This window comes from Dermacentor variabilis, chromosome 2 (genome assembly GCF_050947875.1).
Source record: "Dermacentor variabilis isolate Ectoservices chromosome 2, ASM5094787v1, whole genome shotgun sequence".
Classification (NCBI taxonomy): domain Eukaryota; kingdom Metazoa; phylum Arthropoda; class Arachnida; order Ixodida; family Ixodidae; genus Dermacentor; species Dermacentor variabilis.
The window spans coordinates 229,917,154-229,944,024 of NC_134569.1; the positions used below are offsets into that span (position 1 = coordinate 229,917,154).

The 26,871-nt window shown below is 49.7% G+C and overlaps 1 long non-coding RNA gene across 1 annotated transcript in view; it reads right to left on the reverse strand.

Annotated features, from left to right (window-relative positions):
• LOC142571214 (uncharacterized) overlaps positions 1-26,871 on the reverse strand; it is a 139,053-nt gene that overhangs the window by 16,241 nt on the left and 95,941 nt on the right. Inside the window, exons 3-4 of the long non-coding RNA XR_012825795.1 lie at positions 14,179-14,249; positions 11,551-11,640 (exon numbers count right to left, since the gene is read on the reverse strand). This is a non-coding gene — a long non-coding RNA (uncharacterized LOC142571214). The remainder of the gene's footprint in view (positions 1-11,550; positions 11,641-14,178; positions 14,250-26,871) is intronic.

Consider the following 26,871-nt stretch of genomic DNA (forward strand, 5'->3'; position numbering starts at 1 on the left):
GGAACTGCTTAGCTTCACTAGTTTTTTCAGACCCCTTTTGCCTACGTAATTCTCAGGCACTAGTTCAGTATTTGAGAGAGGAAAATCCTGGTGATTGTACAGCTTTTAGTATGGATATCCAAGACCTGTATTATTCCTTGCGGCATGAAGGGTTGCTAAATTCCGTAAATGAGTGCATTAAAGAACAAGTGCAAGAGTGGGCTTTAATGACAGATGCGGTGTTTCCACGGGAGCTTTTCTAGAAATTCTTTCAATGTACTTGAAGTCGACGCTGATTGGGTGGAGAGATGGCGTTTTTCTGCAGAAATCAGGCATTTGTATTGGCTCAAAGGTTGCCCCTATTCTTAGCAACATTTACGTGAGTAAGGTTGACAACTGCTTAGAGAAAGCCTTGGGTGATAGTGCTATCAAGATATTTCGTTACGTTGATGATTACCTGATTTTCTGTAATAGGGAAGAATTCGATTCCGCTGCTAGCTCAGTAGGTGAGCAATTTAAGCTTTATGGGGGAGGATTAAAGTTTACCAAGGAATTTCCTCAGCGACGCGTAATTCAGTTTCTTCACATTTCCTTGATCTTCGAACAAAATCATGTTTGTTGGCAGTACTCCCCAAGATTTTCGAAGCCCTTGCTAAACTTTCAATCCGAGCATTCTAAATTAGTAAAAAACGGAATTGCCATGTCGTGCCTTAAGTCGTCCCTCACCAGATCGCGCATGCACAAAATGAGCGCCAGTTTTAATGCGCAGGTCCGGCGCCTATTAGAAGCAGGGTATCCTAGTGTAGCGGTGGCCACTGTGGCTGAGCGCCTAAAGAAGTCGGTTTCGAGAGGGACGGACGTGATGACAGAAAGCAGTAATAGCAAAAAAATAGTAGTGGCTATTCCGTATATTCATTCAGTGTCGCACAGGCTTAAAAAAGTTGCTAGTATATATGATGTTAATGTTGCTTTCACTGCTCCCAATAAGCTAGGTAAGATATGCGCTGCCGTACAGAATAAAAAGGAGCGGGTAAAAGGCAAAAAACGAACAGATATTTGTCCAGTGAAGCGCAATAAGAACAACTGTTTTGCTGACTGTCGTATGGGTGTGGTTTATAATATTCCCCTTAGCTGTGGCCAGTTCTACGTAGGGCAAACGGGACGGTGTATCAATCAAAGGCTAATGGAACCTAAAAGGTCGTTAACCGGTGGATCGCCTTCTAATCTTTCGCTTCATTGCCGAGATTGGAACTGCACGCCAGAGTTAGATGAATACGCGATATTGTACAGGCATAAGAATGAAGATACGCGTCTTATGGTAGAGGCATGGCATATCTATAATGGTGGAAGTGCGTGCGTGAGTCAGCCTTCGATTACTTTACATAAGAAGAGATTAAGTACCTTGACAGTAATCTCTCACGTAGGCCGGCACGTTTACCCGATTGACACGTGGTGTTACGATTCCTGAGCATGCGCAGATGAGTTTTGTGCCTTCTTTCTTTTTTCGCCTCAGTGCCCGTTTCAGTTGATAGGCGGCGTTCGTGGTGTCCACTTCTCTACTCTTGTGTCCTGTCTGCACGCCTCACTTCTATTTTGCATAATGAATCCTTACCAACTAGCTCAGCTTTCTGTCGTTCTAACCTCCTCGAACCACGCCGTCTTCAGTAATTCCACAGGCGTTGATGGTGCAAGTCTCCATCTCGTCGCGATTGCTTCTCTACTTGTTTAGGCGTCTCGCTGTGTTTTGCGCAATCTTTGAGACCCTCCTCGAACCACGTCATCTTCAGTGGCTCCCCAGACGCTGATGACGCTAGCCTCGATCTCGTCGTGGTGGTTTCCCTGCTTCTTTATGTCGTCTCGTTGTTTTTTGCGCAATATACGAGAACCTCCTCAAACCAAGCCATCTTCAATGGCTCCGCAGACGCTAATGACGGAAGCCTCGAACTCGTCGCGGTCGCTTCCATGCTGTGATTCATCCTGTATGTATATTGTAAATACAGTCTTTATGTACTCCCAACGTCGCCGCCACATATTGGTGGGAAATGTGGGTTACCACAGCTAGAAACAGCGCTCCTCAGCGGAGCAAGCGGGATCAACGTCGTTGCCGTCTCCAACGTCACCGTTGCCACCTACGTTGCTGTTGCCTTCGTTTGTGGTTGCGTAACCAAAGGATCCTGGAAATGTCTGCAGGACGTATGACGCCGACGTTGAAGAGTGGGAGGCTATGTACGAATGCGTGAGCGGAATTAAGAGATGGGTCCCTACGCTTATGCTAGCTGACCTGTCGTTCTACCTAGGAGGCACGACAAAGGTGTGGCACGAAACTCACGAAGTGGAGCTAAGCAAAATGGACCAATGCAAAGAGAACTTGACCCAGTGGTTTGGCAAACCAGCCGGCCCTAAAATTGCCGCAAAACAGGAACTGGTCTACCGTGCCCAATGCCCTACGGAGTCCTATGTTTCGTACATCCAGGACGTGCTGGCACTTTGTCGTAAGGCCGATCACGACATGACAGAGGCTGAGAAGGTCGCGCACGTGCTTAAGGGCATTGCTGACGACGCCTTCATTCAGCTCATGTGCAAAAGCTGCTCTACGGTTGATGCAATCATTAAAGAGTGCCGACAATTCGAGCTGGCCAATAGCCGACGCGTCTTGCAAACAATCGCCAGACTTCCCAATACTGCCGCAACGTCAAAGTGTGAAGACCAATCCGCACAACAGCATAAATCACCATCAGAGGACGTGGGGCGAATCGTTCGACGTGAACTGGATGCGACGGCGCCCGCAGCTTTCTGTTCGTGTAGCCTTGATACTACCACTTTTTCGGTTCCCATCGTACAAGCCATCGTTCGCCAGGAACTTGAAAACATTGGATTACATTCTGTCTGTGCTGTCGCCAATCCCAGAGCTAACGAACGCCCTTCTACTATTTTCGCTCCACCGCGACGCTTCTCTTCGCGTTATCGCAACCCGACTGAGTGGGGAACTGCGGACGACCAGCCGATATGTTTCACCTGTCGCCGCAGTGGTCATGTCGCCCGTTACGGTCGCAACTCGTGGCCCTCAACACCTCGCACGCCGACAAACCTGAGCCATTTTATTTATTTATTTATTTATTTATTTATTCATTTATAGATGGCGCGGACGTTCAAGAGTGAAGTGGAAATACCCGCAATGTTTCGCCGACCGCCGAGTCTAACACCACCGACAACTCTGCTAGGAACACATGGTACAGCCGCTCACCATCGCCGCGCGCACACCAGTCTCGTTCACCGCAAACCTGTCGCCATCTTCCCGTTCGTCGCAGCCAGGTCGCCTTTCGTCCCCTGTGGCTTTTTGCCGTACCTTTTCGGAAAACTAAGAAATGCAGCCCTCGGAGGTGGTGCTGCATTGTCTACTACTGCAGCAAATTCTCTGCATGTGGCCACAAGGAGAAGCGTAATTAACGTTAAAATAGACGGCGTACCTGTCCGAGCACTCATCGACACTGGAGCCCACGTTTCGGGAGCCCACGCTTACGTAGATGTTTGAAGAAGGTCCTCACCGCTGCAGCTGGCCCAGTGCTTCGTGTGGCCGACGGCGGCGTGCTGGTTGTTCTTGCAATGTGTACTGCGCGTATAAGTATAGCCGGCCGCCCTACTTCTGCTCCCTTTGCTGTGATCGACAACTGGCCTTACGACGTTATCCTTGGCTTTGATTTTTTATCCACTCAATCTGTTCTCATCGACTGCGCGAACTCAGAAGTTCAGTTCAGTTAGAACTGCCTCAACTCGCCAGTGCTCCGAGCACCGCCCCACTGCAATTGTGCTCGCTCCACGATGTACGTCTATCACCCGAGGCAGTTACTGACGTCACTTTGACCGCTGAGCCACAGCTTCCTGATGATGAATATGTGCTTCGCCCCATCATCAACGTGCTTGTGAGACGGAACGTTGCTGTTCCGCACATGCTGGTCACGGTTACTAAAAACGACGTCGTTTTACCGCTTCTGAATTTCATCCTGTGCCCTCAAGTGATTCCGGCCGGCATGTTCTTGGTCAGCGTTTCTAGTGGTTCCGAATTTGACATAGAGAGTCTGAATGCCGAGAGTGCTTTATTAGCGCCAATTGCAGCTCACAGCTCTGGTTCCTTAACGGATGACCTCACGATAACGATTGCACCTGTCCTCAACTCGTACAGTAACATGTTTGATTTCGGCGACAGGCCTTTAGGCCAAACATATGTTGTACACCACCGTAGAAACACTGGAGACAGGAATCCTTTTCGTCGTTGTCCTTATCTTGTATCGCATGTTGCAAGCCGAGTCATCAAATCAGAAGTGGACAAAATGCTCCGCAAAGGGGTCACCGAGCTATGAGCGAGCCCTTGGGTTTCGCCTGTCATCCTTGTGAAAAAGAAAGATGGTACCTGGCATTTTTGCGTCGACTATTGGCACTTAAACAAGATCACGCAAAAGGACGTCTACCCACTGACACGCATCAATGACGCCTTAGACTGCTTGCATGGAGCTAAATACTTCTCCTCCATCGATCTTCGATCCGGCTACTGGCAGATTTCTGTTGATGAAATAGCGCCAGAAGACAGCCTTCAGCACTCCGGATGGCTTATATCAGGTCGAAGTCATGCCCTTTGGCCTATGCAATGCTCCTGCGACATTTGAACGTATGATGGACTCTCTTCTGCGAGGCTACAAATGGACCATCTGCCTTTGTTACCTTGACGATGTTATTGCTTTTTCTCCCACGTTCGGCAGCCACATTACCCGACTCGCTGCCGTTCTTGTGGTCTTCCGAAAAGCCGGCCTCCAACTGAACTCCACGAAGTGTCAATTCGGGAGCCGTCAGATTACCATGTTGGGACATCTAAGCAACTAAGTTTATTTCGACCATCACGTCATACATGATGATGCAGGGGGACCGAAGTAAAAGCGGTTATTCAACAGCTTGACAGAGCAACGGCCCCCCTTATTTGGCAGTAGCATACAAAGTGACATAAAAAGAAGATGCACAAAAAGAAACACTGCTCACGGCGGTCACATTGCACCACAGAACAATATATAAACATGTTACATAAAAGCTCCATCTTGTACATAATTATTTTTTAAGAAGAATTAAGCCATACACACATGGTAAAAAAAAATTGAAGGCTTCTAATGGTTTACACAATGCAATGACATGGCAAAGGCACTTTATTACAAAAACAGAGGAATAACATCGAGTAACACCATAATTCTGTAAAGCGATTTGGCTTTAGTTGCATAGAGAAATAACAAAAAAAAGTTCAAGAAAGAAAGTAAGGCAAGAGTGTCGGAAAGGTGATATATTGGCGTTATATCCTGTCTCAACAGGTCATTAAGAAGTCGTGGAAGCCGGTGTTCTAACGTTTGTAGACCATATGTTGGTCGAAATGTTTTTATTTCCCACATATACTTATTTCTTGTGTTGTAGTTTTGTTAGCGCCTTCTCAGGCCTGAAAGAGTTTGAATAAAAGATGTTTTATTTAAATGTTCTTGTTTAAGTGTTCGGCTGAGGCGATAGTCATAGATTTTTGTTACTGGAACTATTTTGTGTTCTAAAAATACTTCTCTTGTATGATGTAACCTCGGTAATTTCTTAACAATCCGCATTGCTTTTTTTGTAATACAAGCAATTTGTTCAGGTTTTCTAGCGTTGTAGTTCCCCAGATACGGCTGCAATAGTTAAGGCGAGAATTAAATAAACAGCAATAAACTAACATCATAATACAAGAGGGTAAGATTTCACGGTTGCGATAGATAAGAGCAATTATTTGTGATAATATGCCAGTTATGTGGGCAACATGATCGTCCCAGGACATCTGCTGGTTAAACCTAACGCCCAGAGTTTTAAACTGTGGTACTATTTCTAGCGTACAAGATCTAAAGTATATTTGTTTTCACAAAGTAGCTTGTGTATTTTTGGTCCCCAAAACAACGGCTTTTGTTTTGCTCACATTAATTTGCATTGCATTTTTTGTGTCCATTTGTCTAGCTGTTTGAGCATGCAGTTTGCTGAATCTATTAGATCATTGGCATTTTCGCCAGATAAGAATATGATCGTATCATCTGCGTATATCATAAATTTTGCGAGGGGAAATACGTTGACGATGTCATTGATATAAAGATGGAAGAGAAATGGACCGAGAAAACTTCCTTACGGAACACCGCAGCGGACAGGGAGAGTTTGTGAGATAAAGCCATTTACGCTTACAGCTTGTCGGCGATATTCTAGATACGATTTCACTATGGATGCTGCGTGCTATTGTCGTGCTGCGCGCTCGTTGTCGCATCCGGTGTTCAACCAGATCCGGAAGAAGTTTGCGCCGCACGCAGTTTCCCTGTGCCAAATTCTGCTTCTGACGTGCGCTGATTCGTCGGCCTGTACTCTTACTTTCGCCCTTTCTTCAAAAACTTCTCCGACGTTGCTCTACCTTTGACAGATCTTCTGAAAAAGAACACGCCATTCTCATGGGGCCCGGAGCAGGCTCACGCGTTCGGCGCCCTCATCGGGTTTCTGACCACCCCTCCCATACTTGCCCACTTTGATCCATCTGCACCGACTGAAGTTCACACTGACAAAAGCGGTCATGGCATCGGCGCTGCTCTCGTCCAGCAACAGAATGGTACCGAGTGCGTGATAGCTTACGCCAGCCGCCTGCTGTCACCTGCCGAGAGAAATCACTGTCACCAGCCGCCTCCTGTCATCGAGCGGGAGTGCTTGGCTTTAGTTTGCGCTAACGCCAAGTTCCGGCCATATTTGTACGGCCGCACGTTTTCGGTCTTCACAGACCACCGCGCGCCCTGCTGGCTGTCTTCCCTCCGCTACCCGACAGGACGGCTTGGTCGCTTGGCTATGCAGCTCCTGGAATTTTTATTTATTGTTAATTACAAGTCTGGGCGCCTCCACAAGGACACTGACGGCCTCTCTCGTCACCCCGTGGATCCTCCTGATCCTGATGCGCATGATCCGGTGATCCGGCTTTTACTCACATGACTGACATGCGCGCTGAACAACAACGCGACGAATCATTACAGTCCATCATCGCCAGAGTGCAATCTGGCAGCACTGACGGCACGTGCCGCATGTTCGTGCTGTACGACGGCATCCTCTACCGTCGCAATATCAACCCTGACGGCCCTGAGTTGCTCCTTGTCCTTCCTCGTCATCTACGATCCATCGCTCTCGAACAACTTCACGATGCACCGACGGCGAGATACCTTGGAGTTTTGCGTACATACGACCGCGTACGACGCTGGTTCTTCTGGCGGGGTCTCTACGGCTCCACGCGTCGCTATGTCGCAACTTGGGAATTGTGTCAGCGCCGGAAGAAACCTCCCCTGCCATCTGTCAGACGACATTGAAGTTCCCTCTGGACCGTTCTTTCGCGTAGGCCTTGACCTGCTTTGCCCTTTTCCGACGACTAAAGGGAATTAGTGGATCGCCGTCGCTACGCGACACGCTACGCGATAGCAAAGGCGTTGCCGACTAGTTGCGCAATTGACGTCGCCGATTTTCTCCTTCACGACGTCATTCACGGTGCACCTCGACAGTTACTTACAGATCGCGGACGCTCGTTCTTGTCTCGAGTTGCCGACGACCTCCTCCGCTGTTGTGCCACTGAGCACAAGCTGTCCACCGCTTACCACCCACAAACGAAAGGTCTTACAGAACGTCTCAACCGAACAATCAGAGAGGTGCCGTAGGTGTACGTTTCCAACGATCACCGCGACTAGGACGCCGCGCTGGCGTACGTAGTTCACGCATAACTCGTCCCGACATGAGACCGCAGGATTCGCCCTTTTATCTTTTGTATTGACGATACCCCACATTGCCGTTTGACACCATCATACCTTCTGTGCCACATGTTGCAAATGAGTACGCTCGTGAAGTCATCAATCGCGCTCACATGGCACGTCAAGTCGCCCGATCTCGTTTATTTGCCTCGCAGCATATACAAAAACAGTGTTATGACCGGTGCCATCGCGATGTTAAGTTCGCGCCAGGTGCTTGGGTGCTCCTTTGGTCACCATGTCGTCGGGCTGGTCTCTCCCAGAAGCTTCTCTCCGGCTACACAGGGCCTTATGAAGTCCTACGTCAAGTTAGCGACGTAAATTACGAGATTTCATCGCTAAAGTTTGGTGCATCCACAAGTCCGACACCTGTTGACGTCGTGCATGTTTCGCGGCTGAAGTCATACTTCGCTCGCAATTCTTCACCTACCATGCGCCGAAACGGCGCTTCATCACCTGGGAGTCCTGTTACGGAAGGATGAAAGAAGGCAGAGGAAGAAGAAGTTCGCGAGACGCTGGCTGCTGCGTGTTGTTGGTGGTCAGCCATTTCATCTACTCTCACTCATCCTGTATATATATTGTCAATACAGTCTTGACATGCTACCAACTTCCCCGTAACAATATTGTGACACGCTGACGTTGTCCCGACTGCCGGTCACCTTGGTGTGTCACGGACCTATGACCGCGTTCGTCGGCGCTTCTATTGGCCTGGTCTATACCGTGACGTCTGCCGTTATGTCGCTGCGTGTGACCTTTGTCAACGACGCAAAACGCCGACCACACTCTCTGCTGGTCGCCTTCAACCACTTGACGTACCATCAGAACCGTTCTTCCGTGTAGGTGTTGATCTTGTAGGCCCTTTTCCTCAGTCTGATTCAGGAAACAAGTGGATTGCAGTAGCAACAGACTACGCCACCCGATATGCAATCACACAAGCTGTGCAACCGATGTCGCCGACTTCCTCCTAGAGAACGTCATCCTTCACCACGGCGCCCCTCGATAGCTCCTCACTAACCGCGGCTGCTACTTTCTAAAGTTGTCAACGACATTCTGCACTCATGCGCGACTAAACACAAACTTGCTACAGCTTACCATCCACAAACGAATGGTCTAACCGAGCGCCTTAACCGCACCCTTACTGACATTCTGTCCATGTATGTCTCCGCTGACCATCGCGACTGGGACGTTGCGCTGCCATTCGTTACTTTCGCCTATAATTCGTCTCGCCATGATACCGCCGGTTTCTCCATTCTTCCTCTTGTTTGGCCGCGACCCTACGCTACCTTTCGACACCATTCTGCCTGCTAGCCTGAATTCCACGCCCGAGTACGCCCGTGAAGCCATACTCAAAGCTCAAGAAGCACGCCATATTGCCCGACGTCGACTTGTGGAGTCGCAGGACAATCAGCGGCGCTTATATGACGCCCGCCATCGTGACGTCCATTACACACCGGGCACCCTGGTTCTCCGTTGGCCGCCGTCGTGACGCGTTGGCCTCTCGGAGAAGTTACTTTCACGCTACTCTGGCCCTTGCTGTGTCTTGCGTGAAGTAACTGACGTCACGTGCGAAATCACCCCTCTTGAGCCAACCGTGGCTCAGCATCGCTCCGACGTGGTCTATGTCGCGCATATTACGTTGTATCACTCGCCCGCCTCCTAACCAGCACCGAGCCGGTGCTACCGCCGCCGGGGGCCATGTGACACGCTGACGAAGAAGACGGCGCGCTGGACTTCGCGCGCTGTCGACCATCTTGTCAGCCGCTACGATTATTGTAAATATCCTGTAAATATATGTCTGACTGTTTTAGAGCGCAGCTCTTTGGCGTCCGTTCCTGGGTTTCGCGTCGTCGTCGGCGTTGTCGTCGGCCTCGTAACCAGCTCCGCCCCCCTTTCATCCCCCCAGCGCTAGCAGCGACCGACTGATACCGCTGGATGCCGCTGACGCCGCTAGAGAGTCAAGATAACGTGACTGCATAGAACACCGTCGCCGCCATGCAGAAAGAGGAGGAAAGGGTCCCCCCCCCTGTTCTTGTGTGGCGGATAGGGTGCTCTTCAGTTGCCGACGCGCCGGTTATTTCACGTAGGCCCCGGCACGTCGACGAATACGTGACCACCTTCCCACGGCTAGACCTGGTTCTTAGCGCTGCGGAAGCGAGGGTATCATATTGTTTGTGTCGGCATCGGCGGCGTTGTCCCTGAAACCAACTCCGCAGCTGGGGTTGACTCACTATCGGCGTCAGCGGCATCAGTCAGTCGCTGCTATCTCTTCCCTCCTCCCTTTATCGTGTTGTGCGCTTGCTGCGCGCGCTTCTGCCCCATCGTTTGCCGCTGGGTGTACACGCCGCCCCCCTCCCCCCTCTTCCTGCGAGTCTCCGGTTGTCAAAGCGCCGGCTCGAACTTAATTCCTTTCTTCGCTCCTCCTCCAATGCAACCCCTGTGCGGTGGCAATCAGAGAGCCAGATCGGTGGCGGCGGATCTGTATATGTGCACTGCCCGAGCCGAAATTGCCGCTGCCGTTCGCCACTGCGAAATTATCTGCCAGTTCTTTCTGAGCCATGAGCGAGACGATCGATGGAAGTCCTCCGTCTGCTGCTGCTGCTGCTAAACGAGCTGCCAGAGCAGAGGCCCAGCGCCGTCGCCGTCAGAATCCAGAGGTGCGTGCCGCCGAAGCAGAAGCTTACCGTCGCTGCCGTCGAGATGATCCAGGAGTACGCGTCGCCGAAGCAGAGGCTAAGCGCCGCCGCGGAGAAGACCCTGCCGTTCGCGCCGCCGAAGCGGAGGCTCATCGCCGCCGTCGAGAGCAACCAGCAGTAAGCGAGGCTGAAGCAGAAGCTCATCGCCGTGGCAGAGAAGACTCTACCGTTCGCGCGGCCGAGGCCGAGGCCAAACGCAAACAAAGGCTCGCAAACAGTCGGGGTGCAACAAATGCTTTCCGGCGACAGTTTACAGACGGTCCGTTTGGAAGTTTGTGTTCAGTGTGTGATCGGCTCTGGTTCCAAAATGACGTGAAACCGCTTCCGGATACGTGCCGTGAGAATCTCCGGTGTGCGTTTCCCAACTCGGACTTGTGTCAATTCAGACTGTGTTCTTCATGCATGTAATCTGTGCGGAAAGGTGACATTCCTCATTTCTTTGCCTCAATCTATCGAAAAGGTGAAACAGCTTATTTGCTGCGCTCAAATTTCGCATTAGGAAGTAACGTAATCGTCGGTAATTTTTTTAACCCCGTAACAATATTAATAAAAGCAGCGTCATGCACCACAACATTGAGGCATTTTTCGCCGAAATCATATCTCGGTCTTTGTTCCGAGCTAAAGAAAAGTTCCGTATATTCCTTTAAAGAATACTTTTTGTAGCGTTAGAACGCGATTTATTGTGTACATGTTTCTGTGAGAAAGTCAAGAAGAATTTCGATTACTTGGTAATGCTTACTTGTTCTTGTAACCCTTTTCCTTTAAAGTTCGGCAGTATTTTTAGGTGTCTAGAAACTGCAATTTCTTGTTTATAAATAAGTGCGAGCAAAGATATAGAGTTTCACGTCCCAAACCTGGAGTTTGTGGAAATCAAATAATTCAACCCGACATGCGTTCCAACCTCGAGTGTACTTCACGCAAATCATCTACGCACGGTCTTGCAAACTCTGGCAGTGGAGGAGCACTGACAATCCCGCGAACAAGAAAAAAGAAAATGAGCTGTCTATATTATTATATGTGGCTGCATCTTTTTTTCGAGCTAAAATGTAATAATGATGTGATGTACGTACGATTAGACAAATACTGTTTCGACTTCTGCGCAACAGCACAACAAGGTATTGTAATATTATATAGCGTATAGTTAGTTGTGGTATTCAAATCTGAAACAAAAAAACAGGAAGCGATGAGAAACCAGTCCACAATAGAGCAACCTAGACAGAACACAGATGGCCTTTTCATTTCAAATACACGGATGCCTTAGAAAAGTATGTACCGAATGCTAGCTTTAATTCTGATAAGCAAGGACATATATTACTGGATGAAACCGTAACATACACCTGTGCTTAACTTTATTGACAGTGCAAAGAGAACTGTGACCCACAGAAAGCAAGCACACAGGAGAATCGCTGAAGTAACTGAAAGTTTATTGCAGTGTCCTTGAAGTAAATACACAAAAACCTGCTGCGTGCGCAGCGTCGTGCCACTTATTTAGGCTAAGAGCAAAACGTGATCAAGGTAAAAGCGGGAGCCACACACGGACTGCACAAAAGAGATGGCTCCCACTTTTACCTTATTTTCGTTTTGCTCATCGTCTTCAATTTTCCTCTCCCGCCTTCACCGTGTTTCCCCTGAACTTTGGCTAAATCTTTTAAGAACACTAATTTGACATTCAAGCTTGTTGATAGACGCAACTGCAAAGCACAGCCTATGATTTATGTTTAAGCGAAATGTCTCGACGATTTTACCACCTTTCTTGTAGATGTGCCTTTTTATCCATTCGCAGTAAAATGCAATTTCCTTGCGTAATACTAGTGCGGTTAGTTATTTGGGTCGGCCTTCCCATCTAGAGTGAAATTCTTCCCTCCGAATGCCCAGACAGCCCAGTGCCTTGTACACATGGCGCCTAGAAATGATGAGCCGTCAGTCAAAATACTTTTCTTCAAGAGGGATCGATGTTGGGCTAGTTGGTGCTGCATACTTGGACGGGGTAAACAGCGCGTAAGAGGAGGACACGTGAAATAACAACATAAGCGCTGACTAGCAACGTAGTCTTCATTGCAACAAGGCAATCTATAGAATCAGGTACAGCTTCCCCGCATGCGCTCCGCATATCGTCAAGGATAAAGACATTGATTAAAGTTTTTATGTAAAAACCATTAGTCGTGAATTTATAAAGGTCATTATTCCTGAATAGCAGTCTAGGAATGCGATGTCTATTTTGCTTAAAGCTATCGAAGCCGTGCTCACGCATACAATGCCTCATTTCTGAATAGCGTGTGCTTCGGCTATCAAACTCGCGTAAGTGTTACGGTGTCTGACGGAATGGGCGTAGTTGAAGGGGCGTGGGCCTTTTGCCGAACGTGGTGCGTATTACCAACAAACGATGTCTATACGCACCACGATCAGCAAAAGCCCTACTCCCCTTCAACTTCGCCCCCTCGGAACTCGTTAGGCGAACCAATAGGGACCGCCCTGCTAAAGAATGTCCTTTCAAGGTCGTGCATTCGCAAGATTAACTAAAGCTTCAAAACGCAAGCAGGAAAACTGACGGACGCGGGATTTTCTGTGCCGCTAATAGAAGACTTAGCGGAGGCAATCCTGAAATCCCGCTTAAAATCTTCGCAACACAGGCGGATTGCCCGCGAATGGTCGAAAACGACCGTAATGCCCTATGTCCACATTATTTCTCACGGCATCAAGAAAGTCGCTCAGCGAGTAGGGGTTGTCTTTTTCAGACCCAAACAAATTAGGCCGGCTATGCAGACGTGTTAACCAAGAAGGACCCCGAAAAGTGTATGCAAAATCGGCCGCACGTAACCGCCCGTAAAATTGTACCATTGGAGTGGCTTACGAGATTCCGCTGTGTTGCAAGAAGACGCACGTAGTGCAAACCGGACGGTGCCTCAATGTTCGCCTCGGAGAATACAAAAACAAACTTTCCCATAAGCCAGGGAGCAATATTGTTCTACACTGTGGCGACTGCGGCTGCAAACTCAGCTTATGTTTGAGAGCCGAAGCACCTGCGATTCAGAAAAGAGGCAATGCAAACACGAGCGCGGCTTCGGTAGCTTGAAGCCAAAAAGATATCGCATTTCTATACCGCCCCTAAGGAATAATCACCTGTGTAAATTGATGATTCATGCTTTCTACAAAAAAGCTTTAATCAACGCCTATTATCCTTAACATGCTCGGCGCATGCTGTGAAGCCGTACCTGATTTCTATATATTGTCTTGTTGGAATAAGCACTAAGTTGTTAGTGGTGCGCTTTCGTTACGTTCTTTCACTTGTCCTCGCCTTGCGCGCTGTTTACCCATCCAAATACTTTCCTCCGAGTATTCTCATCATATCAGGCGTTCGAGCGCTCGATTATCTTCTTGGGTATGAGTGCTAATTTTATCATGCCATCGACAAGATAGACGGCCCTGCTCTAAGAAGCTGCAGTTTTCTCTTGGTAGGCTTTTATAAAGGCAGTTGCCTTCGAATTAGGATTCCCTCTCACACTTGTCACTTGTGCTGTGAGTAGTCTTATCCGTTGCTTTACAAACACAGGTCCACTGTGATAATTAACTGGTTGTACTTTTTCGGCGCGGTTATCTTGTACGGCGTGATAACTACCTTTAGATTGAGGTCTATATGCTGTATATATATGTACATATGCGCTTTCATCCACAAACGAAAGGACAAACAAGAAACTTACTGTTGTCAACAGAAGTGAACGTATTAGCTGGTAGAACTCCTATAGGGTGGTAGCTGGCATTAAACGTATACCTGAAAGTAGAAAACAAGGTATTCGCCATGGGTACGCGAAGCATCTAAAATATTGTGGTACGTTTTCTGTCGCTGTTGATCATTGCCAAAACATCTGGCTTGAGTTTTGTGAATGATATTCGGTCATACGTGCGAGATTTTGGCGAGAATATTGTAAGCTCGAAGACTACGACGATGAAAGAAGAAAAAAACATCCCTCTGAAATTGAAACGTAAGTTGGTTAATCTCACAATGTGAAGGTCGAGTACTTTCAGGTAAAGAGGAAACTGTGTTTTCTGCAAGTTCATGTATATAAAATTCTCTAATTTGGACTGAGTCTTGCAACTGCCACTCAATGCTCCTGGAGCATAGGCAAAACAAATCGCAGCAGCCAGTTGCTGACGCCCGCTAGTTTATATACATCCGTACTTGCTTATACAACCGGAAAAAGAGAGAAGTCAGTCGCATTAAATTGAAAAAGAAGTTCTCAATTTCGCTGTCGCTGGCGTCCTTTCAGCGCTAGAAAATTTACACTATAGTTAGAAAGCCTGCCGTTCACTTATTACTCGGTTCCTACATTGATGAGTGACATCGGTCTCCCTTGAGCTTTTTTCTGTTCTCCTTGCGAACAAAAAGTTTTCTTGTGTCGCTGTCGAACACCGAGGTATTTCAGACACCAAGCTTGGTGTTCCTTGTTCAGGCGCCAGAAGTAAATCCCATTTTTTTAATAGTGAAGCTTTCTTCTCAAGATTTATGAGACTTTCCTGCCCACGGTTGCTGGGTGCTGCTGCTGCCTTGCCGAAGGGCGCAAGTTCATACATTAATAATATTTGGGGTTTTACGTGCCAAAACCACTTTCTGATTATGAGGCACGCCGTAGTGGAGGACTCCGGAAATTTTGACCACCTGGGGTTCTTTAACGTGCACCTAAATCTAAGCACACGGGTGTTTTCGCATTTCGCCCTCATCGAAATGCGGCCGCCGTGGCCGGGATTCGATCCCGCGACCTCGTGCTCAGCAGCCCAACACCATAGCCACTGAGCAACCACGGCGGGTGGTTCATACATTTAAAAATCAATTTAGGTGTTCGGTGCTGAGATAGAGCCTCGGCCCCCTAACGGCGCAGCCCAATGCTCTAAGCATTCGGCTACAATCGCACTTGCACTACTATCGTGCCAACGCCAACTAGCTCTTTGAGATGAACGCCGTGCGTGTAATAATGCGTAGCACGGGTGCGCGAGAGCGTACGAGAGAGGACCCAGTCATATGCGAAAGCGCTGCTCTCAAAAAATTCATAATGCGGATAACATAGTTTAGACGAGCGTCTTCGACATCGCCTTGCAGTGACATTCCGAGAAGACAGAAAGTACCGTAGTTTTTAGCACTCCTCACGCATTTAAGCAAAGCTTCGCTATATGGTACAAACCAGCAATGTGCGTTGGATGTACCGCGCTTTTTCTTGTATCGTTAGTAGGCAGTGTGTGCCTTCGTCGAATTCTATTTGCGAGCTGCTTCCTTTATTTTATTATTTTGCTACAAACTCGTTTTTCATTGTATACGGCTCGTGCCTGTCAGTTGCTCCTACTGCTGTGTGCGAGTGGTTCGCGCTTCTGTTGCAAGCTTGCGCTTTGCTCGATGTTTTGCGTAATTTGCCGTAATAGCTTCAAAAACCTCCCATAACGAGATGGTGTATTGCGTCGCGAATCGCGATGCAAAATACCTTCGTGATGCAAACAGCTTCGAGGATCGCGAATTAACGCACGCATCGATGTACTCAGACTTGCAGTGAGCTGCGAGTCTAAGTGAGTCAGGCAGAGTTGCAGTTTTGTGAGCGTTCGATATGGAGGGGTAGCGGGGGAGGCTAAAACAAAAGATTTATTGTGTGAACGAGTCCATGAGTGAGTTGCGTTTAATTTTCAGACTTTGCCAGCAACGTGGGAGACAGAGGACCGAGCGATCCGCGCTGAACGTGTTCATCAAACTGAAACGCAGCCGCCAAATTCGAGAACGCGGAGCCGGAAGTGAACAAGTGCTTTTTTTAAAACTTTTTAAATTATACATGTTTTAAACTATCCAACGAGATTCGGGAAAGAGAAAACAGAAACAAAAGCGCCAACGACAAACAATAATTATACTTTAATATTACGATAAGCATGGATATTTATTTATTTATTTATTCAAAGTTCTTTACAGGCTCCTTATCGGAGCATATTATAAGGCGGTATTAACATCGGTAGTCGATAGACATCTTAGCAAATAGTGATTATAGTATTCACGAACCTGCATTGCAAAGAGCAGAGGGTTCAGTGAGGACGATTTAGCGCAGCCACCGAGAGCGCGAAGCGTGGCGGGCGGATCCGATTGACTTACGAACCGTTTTATGGACGAGCAGCAACGTATCCTCAAACCGGCGCGCCTCGCCGCACTTCTCATTTGCACTGGTATGTGAAGATTGCCGTTAGTGGAATGGTAGCGGTGTCATTGGGAACAAGTGCGACTCTAGTGTGTTCCATCAGCGATTCTGGAATGGCGATGACTCATGGTCAGCGGGCTAGTACTGCGCTGTATTCTGCTAGAAAAATAACTTTCGGAAGCGAATGGGAAATGTATCTTCACCCGCGGCGGCTCTGTGAACTCTGCCTCTGCGTTTGCATACAAACGTCGGCGTTGCATTGCCAGCATAAACAGAAAGGTCTTGGCGCCACCAGTTTTGTCGCCTGTATGTTCAGAAGATTTTGTTTCCAGTGAACGCATGGCGACGAGTTCGGCACTCATGGTCAAACTGGGATGTGCATTAAGAAAGGGTTGCGTATTCGAATCGGTTAGCTAGTGCAAATGGTCTACTATTCGTGCACGCATTTTAAAGTTATTCTGTTCCAAATGTATTATAAGACTATTATGCTTGGCAACCGATGTTCTCGCGGAAGTTGACCGGGCACTCTTGAAAACATTTCGTAATGGCAAAGAAAATGAAGGTGTTTTCTCTCTCTTTTTTTTTGATCTGTGACGAAAACTATGCTTGCCCTGTGCCGGCCACCTCTAGTTTACCTGGGCTTCTCCATGCTTCTAAAACTCACCGGCAAGCTGTATAACCGACGCAGGGCATTGCCCATTACGTGCTGTATTACTTCAGAAAATAACAGTGCTCTTACGCATAGTACATGGTCGTTTTTGAGCCTTCTTCAAAAACGCGAGGTGCCCTTGCAAAGGCTTCACTCCAGGGTCAAGAGGGTGCATATTAAGACTAAATCCTTAAATGTCTCATCAGATGGTGGCCTTGAAAACGCGGCGCGCGGTACAGAGAGTCATGTAACCTTGCCTCGCGCAAAGGCGCTCGTACCACTTCCCGCGCGTTCGTCGTCGTTTTCTACCACAGCTGGCTCCGATGCCGTTGATCATGCAAAAAAAAAGGCAATGTTAATTATGTAATGGGTGCACTGAACAGTTCCGAGGGTAAAGTCTCTTCGTAACCGAGGAGGCAGGTGACGCAGAGCAGGAACAGCTGGTTGCTCGAACGGCGCACACTCGTGCCAAGCACTGGAGATCCCGCTCGCCCACTGGTTGCACAGCAGGCATGGAAGAGACGATATCGCTGGCCTTGTTCTTGTGCTCTTCTTCTTTATTACAATTACCCCCGGTGCAAAAGCGAAGCCATCCTGGCGACATACGACGTGGAGACGAGCGGGTCATAGAATTGTTTCAGGAGGCGCACGTGAACAACATCCCGTCTACGGCGGGGCTTGTCGGATGTCGATGTAAGCAGCTCTATGACATAGTTGACCGGAGAGGTGCGTTCGACGAAGCGGTATGGTCCATCATACTGCGAGAGAAGTTTTGTCGAAAGTCCAGGCGTGGTAGAAGGCACGGACAACAAGACAAGGGTGCCAGGAGCGAAGTTCGGATTCGTAGCGTCGCCATCACGATTGGCTTTTTGTCGTTGTTGGTCAGCGGAGGTGAACATTTGGGCTCATTGACGGCATTCCTCGGCGTATCGGGCGACAGCTCAAATGAGAGCACATTCTGGCGTGTCTGGTGTATAAAGGAAAACCGTATCGATGGTATTGGAAGGATCGCGACCGTAGAGAAGAAAGTATGGAGAAAATCCTGTGCTACTTTGTGTAGCCGTATTATATGCGTACGTGTCAAATGGGAGGATGATGTCCCAGTTTGTATGCTCCGATGAAACGTACATGGCGAGCATATCACCAAGGGTGCGATTGAAACCTCTGTAAGTCCGCTAGTTTGAGGATGGCACGCCGTGGTGGTCCGGTGAACCATGCGGCATTGAGCAAGCAGAGCTTCAACCACCTGCGACAGAAACACACGGCCTCTATCACTCAGCAGCTGCCGAGGTGGGCCATGACGAAGAATGAAACGATGGAGCAGAAAGATGCAACGTCACTGGTGGTCGCTGCAGGTAGAGCAGTGGTTTCGGCATATCGTGTAAGGTGATCAACTGCGACAATAATCCATCGTTTTCCAGCGGGTGTTAGTGGTAGCGGCCCGTACAGGTCAATTCCCACACGGTCGAAGGCGCGAGCAGGGCACGGAAGCGGCTGTAATAAACAGTGGGCCGGATGAGGCGGTGATTTGCGGCGTTGGCATTGCGGGCACGAGCGGACAAACTTTTGGACAGAAGTAAACATTTCTCGCCAGTAGTAACGTTGCCGCAGGCGCTCATACGTCTTCAAAACGCCTGCGTGTGCACATTGTGGGTCAGTATGGAAAGACACGCACATGTCGGAACGCAAAGTCCTAGGGATAACCAGGAGCCACTTGCAACCATCGGGCTGCTAGTTGCGTCGATATAAGAGGTTATCCCGGACAGCAAAATTGACAGCCTGGCGACGCCGGGAGCGGGAGATGGGAGATGCAGGCGAGCCACAAAGGAGATCCAAAAGAGAGGCCACCCAAGGATGCTTGCGCTCTTCTGATGCGAAGTTGTCGATGTCGACCGAGGATACCGCCTTAATAGTGGAGAGGGAGGCCGTGTCGGCTGGCAGCGGAGAGCGGGACAGTGCGTCAGCGTCAGTGTGCTTGCGACCTGAGAGGTATATGACCTGTATGTCGTATTCTTGAATGCGCAGAGCCCAGCGGGCAAGGCGTCCAGACGGGTCTTTTAAAGAGGATAACCAGGGCGTGATGGTCAGTAACCACATTGAAAGGCCTGCCGTAAAAATAGGGGCGAAACTTCCCGAGTGCCGAAACGATGACCAGGCATTCTTTTTCTGTGACGCTGTAATTGCGTTCCGCTTTGGTCAGCGCACGACTGGCGTAAGCAACGACGTACTTGGAGCAGCCGGACTTGCGCTGCGCAAGGGCAGCGCCAAGGGCAATACTACTGGCATCGGTATACTCGTACACTTCAGTTGGGGAGGTGGGGTCGTAGTGTCGCAGTATAGGCGGAGACGTCAGGAGACGGCGTAAGGTCACGAACGCGGTGTCGCATGCAGGAGACCAAGAGGATAGGTCGTTGGCGCCACTTAAGAGTTCTGTGAGAGGTGATATTATGGAGGCAAAATTGCGCACAAAGCGTCTGAAGTAAGAACAGAGGCCGATGAAGGCGCGGAGTTCTTTGAGTGTCTTAGGTTTTGGAAATTCTGCCACGGCGCGCAGTTTTGATGGGTCGGGGCAAATGCCGTCATGTGATACGACGTGACCTAGAATCATGAGCTTGCGCGCGGCAAACTGGCACTTTTTCAGGTTCAGTTGCAGGCCTGCGTTGGTCAAGGACGTCAACACTTGCCTAAGGCGAAGAAGATGCGTGCTGAAAGCAGGGGCGAACACAACGATGTCGTCGAGATAGCACAAACACGTGCTCCATTTTAGGCTGCGCAAGATATTGTCCATCATTCGTTCAAAGGTAGCAGGCGCATTGCATAGGCCAAATGGCATCACTTTAAATTCATATAAACCATCTGGCGTAATGAATGCAGTTTTAGGGCGATCAACTGCTGACATCGGGACCTGCCAGTAGCCCGAGCGTAAATCCAACGAAGAGAAGAATTTAGCGCCTTGCAAGCTGTCCAGAGCGTCGTCAATGCGCGGTAGAGGGTAGACGTCTTTGCGCGTTATCTTATTGAGACGGCGATAATCGACGCAGAACCGAATGGAACCATCTTTTTTTGTGACGAGAACCACCGGTGACGCCCACGGCCTATTGGAAGGTCGAATGACGCCGCGCTGAAGTATGTCGTCCACGTGCTCACTGATCACCTGACGTTCCTTGGCGGATACGCGGTACGGGTGCTGCCACAATTGCGCGTTGGAGCCAGTGTCGATGTGGTGGCTGATGGTTGACGAGCGATGAGGAGCACACTGAGCGACATCAAAAGAAGAGCGGAACTGGGCAAGCAGGTGAAGAAGCTGGGAGCGCTGCTCGGAAGTAAGGTCATCGGCAATGAAAAGTGTGAATAAGTCAGGTGATGGCGGAGCCGAAGCGGAAAGTGCACAGAAGTCAGTGAGCTCTGCATACGAAGCATTCGGCACGTCGGTTATAAACATGTCATCAAGAGGCTGAACATGGCCAAGTGCTTCGCCGCGTAGAGCCATCAGGGCTGTAGGAAGTGGATTGCAGACAACGATGGCGCTGAAACCGGCTGAAATATCAAGCGCGGCGAAAGGCAGGGAAACGTCTTTGCGGGTCATGAAGAGTTCTGAAGGAGTGAAGAGGACAGCGCCTTCAGAGACAGCGACACAGAAGACGGGAAATACGGCAGACGAGTATGGCGGTATGGCGATGTCTTCTCGAAGAACTAGCTTAGCCGGAAGAGAAGTGGCGCCGACGAGGGGCACGTCACACAGAGGCGATAATTCGACATCAGCACGTGCACAATTGATGACGGCGTTGTTTCGCGAAAGAAAGTCCCACCCAAGTATAACGTCGTGAGAGCAGGACTGCAGAACCACAAACTCCACAATATAGAGAACGCCCTGAATAACAACTCTAGCTGTTGTTGCGTTTCGCCTGCGACACGTGGTTTTGCCGGCGCGACTGCGGCGGGGCGGCAGACATTTTGGCCCGATCGTCGTCGCCGCAACACTCATCGGCAGGTGTTTCCAGGCGCGACTGCGGCGATGCGACCGCAAAAGATCACCCTCTCATTCCAGTCATTGTGCCCGAAACAGGCGATGCCAAAGCAGGGACCATCCTCTCATTCCAGCCATTGTGCCCGAAACAGGCGATGCCAAAGCAGGGACCATCCTCTCATTCCAGTCATTGTGCCCGAAACAGGCGGTGCCAAAGCAGGGACCATCCTCTCATTACAGTCATTGTGCCCGACCGGCAGCGCTACAACAGGGTGCTACGAGATCGTGCTCGACAGGGTGCTACGAGATCGTGCTCGTCATGGTGCTACGGCATCGCTACGTCAGTGTGCGTCACCATTAGCCCATTGTACATTCACGTGCTCGTCTTTTGAGGGGTTCCTTCTTGCCCTCAACTGCGAGAGTATAAAAACAGCTGCCCCCGGACGCAAAAAGGAGGGCTCCGATTTCTTCTGTTGAGTGAAGTGCTCTCCCGTCTCTTTACTTCGGTCAAACCTGGCCACCAACTCTTTGCGATGTTAAAATAAACAAGTTGTTTTGTTGTTACCAGTCGACTCATGCTTTGCCGGGACCTTCGGATGCTTCCAGTTGTACCCCAGGCCGCCAGGCCAACGCTACCCTTGGGGCTTGCGACCCAGGTACAACCACGGGCGTCAGCGCCGAGTTCCCAACAGATCGTACCAGCAGTCCGATCCAAACAACTGTCTGCCAGCGGTGAGATCGCGACAACGGAGGCCAGCAGCGAAGAGATGCAGTTGACTGTATGCTGAGCAGCTCAACGACGATCCGGGAGCAGTGCAACGAGCCCTGTGTGATGACTGGTTGCCTGCAGCGGAACGACTGCGCTGGACTCTTGGCTGCGAGGTTTGGTGAGTGCGGGACTTTCTTCTTCTGAGCTTTGCCAGGCTTTTGTTAGTGTCAGAAACAGAGCTGGTAATTGTGGTTGTCGTTGCTGCCGGGTTAGTTTGCGGCAAGACAATAGTAAGCAGTAGAGAAAGCAGCATTCAGAGCAGCCATGGATTTGAAGTCGTTGCGCAAACCGAAATTGTTGGAGCTTGCAAGAGAGTTGGGTCTGGATGTCTCAGACAAACTAAGAAAACCAGAACTGATAAAGGCTATTCTTGAGTTAGAGGCTGAGGATGACGAGCTGTCGGAATGCCTTGAGACCATTGAAGAGAGAGAGACTGCAAAAAGACAGGAGCGCGAACTTAAAGAGCAAAAAGAAAAAGAAGAGCGCGAACGTAAAGAACAGAAAGAGCGAGAGCAACAAGAGAAAAAAGAAGAGCGTGACCGTCAACACGCTTTGGAAATGAAGCGTCTCGAGATAGAGATGGAACGCGCTCGTAATGGAAGTCAGGCACACGGTGCAGGAGAACGAGTATTGTTCAAAATGACTGACCTGATGCGGCCGTTTAAGCTTGGAGAGGACATTGGTATGTTCCTGGTTAACTTTGAGCGAACGTGCGAGAAGCAGGGGTTCTCTCGGGAAACGTGGCCACAGCGCTTGCTCACTTTGTTACCCGGCGAGGCGGCCGACGTAGTCGCTCGCTTGGATAGAGAGGAAGCAGAGGATTTCGACAAAGTAAAATCGAGTCTGCTAAAAAAGTACCGGCTGTCTGCGGAGGCGTTCCGTCGGAAGTTTCGGGAAAATGAGAAAGGCAAAAGTGAGTCATATACAGAGTTTGCGTATAGGCTTATGTCGAACATGCAGGAGTGGCTCAAAGAAGAGAAAGCGTTTGGTGACCACGATAAAGTTCTGCAGTGCTTCGGGCTAGAACAGTTTTATAGTCGGTTACCGGAGAACGTGCGATACTGGGTCTTGGATAGGCCAGACGTTTGTACGGTGGCTAAAGCCGCTGAGCTAGCCGAGGAGTTTGTGACGCGTCGGGCTCGCGGAGCTAAGGACGGTCAAAAGGGTGAATTTGGCTCGAAGTTTGAGAGGCCGAAGTTCACACCCATGAGAGCAAAGGGGAACACGCGTAGTGCGGATGCGAGTGGAAGCAGTGCGACCGAACCTAAGGAGACGGCGGCAGCCGAAGCCGAACGCAGAAAGCGGTTCGAGATGAGGCAAGCGCGCGTTTGTTATACGTGCCAGAAGCCGGGTCACTTTTCGGCGCAGTGTCCGGAAACAACACCAAAAGTTGTTTTTTTTTCAATAGGCAGCACTGACGAGAACATGAAGCTTCTCGAGCCTTACATGCGAGACCTCCTCGTGAACGGGAAAGAGTGCCGAGTGCTTCGCGATTCCGCAGCAACGATGGATGTAGTTCACCCGTCTTACGTAGAACCCCATATGTTCACGGGCGAGTGCGCATGGATCAAGCAAGCCGTGGAAGCTCATAGCGTGTGTCTGCCGGTAGCAAAAGTGCTTATTGAAGGACCTTTCGGAGCGCTTGAGACGGAGGCGGCAGTGTCATCTATGCTGCCCCCCCAGTAGCCGTACCTATTTTCAAACAGGTCCGATCACCTCCTGCGCGAGAAGGGGCTTTTGTTTGGTGAAGCTAGTGTTCAGGCCTTAACCAGATCGAAGGTTCGGGAGCTCGCTGCAAAGGCGGTAGTTGCGGGGCCGACGTTATCAAACAACGAAAAAGGGTCAGAGGCGCAGCAAGCTGATATTCAGAGCACGCCCGAACTGAATAAAATTGAGTCTGTAGCGTTGAAGGCGCCAGATACTGGAGAGGAAAATCCCGATTCGGGAAAGTTAGAAGAGCTATCTACTGATTTGCTCATCGCGCCTACGTCAGACGGACTTGATAGGTTGCTAAAAGTCAGCCGGTCGGCTTTGATAGCCGAGCAAAAAAAACGATGGCAGCCTGGAAAACGTGCGCTGCAATGTCAAAGAAGGTATCGCCAGGAAAACTGCGCGTTTTGTGGAAAGAGGTGGAGTCCTGTACCGGAAGTATCTAGACCGAAGAGGAGTGGAGTTCGATCAGCTGATCGTGCCTCAATGCTATCGTCAGGATCTGTTGCGCTTGTCGCATGGGGGTTCGTGGTCCGGACACCTAGGAGTTAAGAAAACTAAGGACCGTCTCTTGCAAGAGTACTATTGGCCAGGGTGTTTTCGGGACGCAGACCATATCGTGAGGACATGTGACACTTGTCAGCGGGTGGGCAAACCAGGGGACAAATCGAGGGCGCCGTTGAAATTGGTACCTATCATTACGGAGCCTTTTAGACGGCTCGTTATTGATACTGTGGGACCTCTGCCGGTAACAGCCACGGGGTACAGACACATTTTGACTGTGATCTGCCCAGCGACAAAGTTCCCTGAAGCAGTGCCGCTTAAAGAACTCAGCTCAGTTGAGATAGTTAATGCACTACTGTCCATATTTGCGCGAGTTGGTTTTCCTGCGGAAATCCAATCAGATCAGGGCACAGTGTTTACTAGCGCTTTGACGACAACTTTTCTCGAAAGGTGTGGGGTAAAGCTGCTACACAGCTCAGTGTACCACCCACAGTCGAATTCCGTTGAGAAGCTCCACTCCGTCATGAAGCGCGTGTTGAGAGCGTTGTGTTTTGAACATCGAACTGACTGGGAGCTGTGTCTGCCTGGGGTGATGTTTGCTTTAAGGACCGCGCCGCATGCGGCTACGGGGTTTTCGCCAGCTGAACTGGTGTACGGTCGCTCGCTTCGATCTCCGCTTCGCATGCTTCGAGAATCATGGGAAGGTAGGGGCGACGACCCAGTCGTGGTGGAGTACGTACTTAAGCTCCTCGAACGCTTAAGAAGGGCACAGGAGTTGTCAGGTGAAGCAATGGCAAAGGCCCAGCAGAGGGCCAAGGTTTATTATGATCGGACAGCCAGGGCCCGTCGTTTTGAGGTTGGCGATGAGGTCATGATATTGCGCACATCGCTAAACAACAAACTAGACGTGCAGTGGGAGGGCCCAGCGCGAATTGTTCAGAAACTGTCGGACGTTAACTACGTGGTAAGTCTGCCAGGAAAGCGGAAAGCACAGCAAGTTTACCACTGTAATCTGCTCAAACCTTATAGACAAAGGGAAGCCGTGGTGTGCATGATGGTAAACGTTCCTGAAGAGCTTCCGGTCGAGCTTCCGGGACTAGGCTCAGTGACGAACAGGGAAGACACCGGTCAAGTCATTAGTGACCTTATCAGTAAAGCACCGCTGTCGCCCGAGCAGAAAACCGAACTACACCAGCTATTACAAGAGTTTCAAGGTCTGTTCTCTGAGAGGCCTGGTAGGACTTCTGTACTTACTCATGATATAGAACTTACCTCCCCAGAGCCAGTACGATCCAAGGCGTATCGGGTGTCACCCCGCCAGAGCGATATTATGGAGGCTGAGGTAAAGAAAATGCTACAGCTCGGTGTTATTGAGGCAGGTGAGAGTGATTATACCTCCCCTTTGATTTTAGTTGAGGTACCGGGCAAGGAACCTCGTCCTTGCGTCGACTACCGCAGGCTTAATTCCATCACTAAGGATCAAATTTATCCGATCCCTAACATCGAGGAGCGCCTTGAGAAAGTTAGTAGCGCTCAGTTTATTTCCACCCTAGATCTTGTCAGGGGTTATTGGCAGGTTCCACTTACAGAAGAGGCTAGTAGGTATGCGGCGTTCATTTCACCAATGGGAACATTCCGTCCTAAAGTGTTGAGTTTTGGTTTGAAGAACGCGCCATACTGTTTTTCAAGTCTCATGGATAAAGTGTTGCGGGGACAGCAAGAATTCGCTTTACCGTATCTAGACGACGTAGCGATATTCTCCGCATCCTGGTCTGAGCATATGACACACTTGCGGGCAGTGCTAACCCGCCTGCGCGAAGCAGGCTTGACAGTAAAGGCTCCTAAGTGCCAGTTAGCACAGGCCGAGGTTGTCTACCTCGGTCACGTGATTGGTCAGGGTCGTCGCCGCCCCTCTGAAATAAAAGTGGCCGCTGTGCGAGACTTTCCGCAACCGCGCACAAAGACCGATATTCGGTCGTTCTTAGGTGTCGCCGGCTACTATCAGAGGTACATCCCTAGGTACTCTGATATCGCGGCTCCCCTGACGGATGCTCTAAGAAAGACAGAGCCTCAAACAGTCGTCTGGGACGAGACAAAGGAAAGAGCTTTTAGCGCCCTAAAGAGTGCCCTAACAAGCCAGCCTGTGCTACGATCGCCGGACTATACAAAAGGGTTCATTGTTCAGTGCGATGCTAGTGAGCGAGGCATGGGCGTTGTACTGTGCCAACGGGAAAATGGAGAAGTAGAACACCCCGTCCTGTATGCTAGTCGTAAGCTGACCAGTCGTGAGCAGGCGTATAGCGCCACCGAGAAAGAGTGTGCGTGTCTCGTGTGGGCCGTTCAGAAATTGTCATGCTATCTAGCCGGCTCGAGGTTTATCATTGAGACGGATCACTGCCCTCTCCAATGGCTGCAGACCATCTCTCCCAAAAATGGCCGCCTCCTGCGCTGGAGCCTCGCTTTACAACAATATTCCTTTGAGGTGCGTTACAAAAAGGGGAGTCTCAACGGTAACGCCGATGGCTTAAGTCGAAGCCCCTAACGTAGGAATCAGCCTCAAAATTGTTTGTTACTGATGTTTTTTTTCCTGAGGCAGGATTTTTTTTAACATATTGCTTTTGTTTAGTGTTT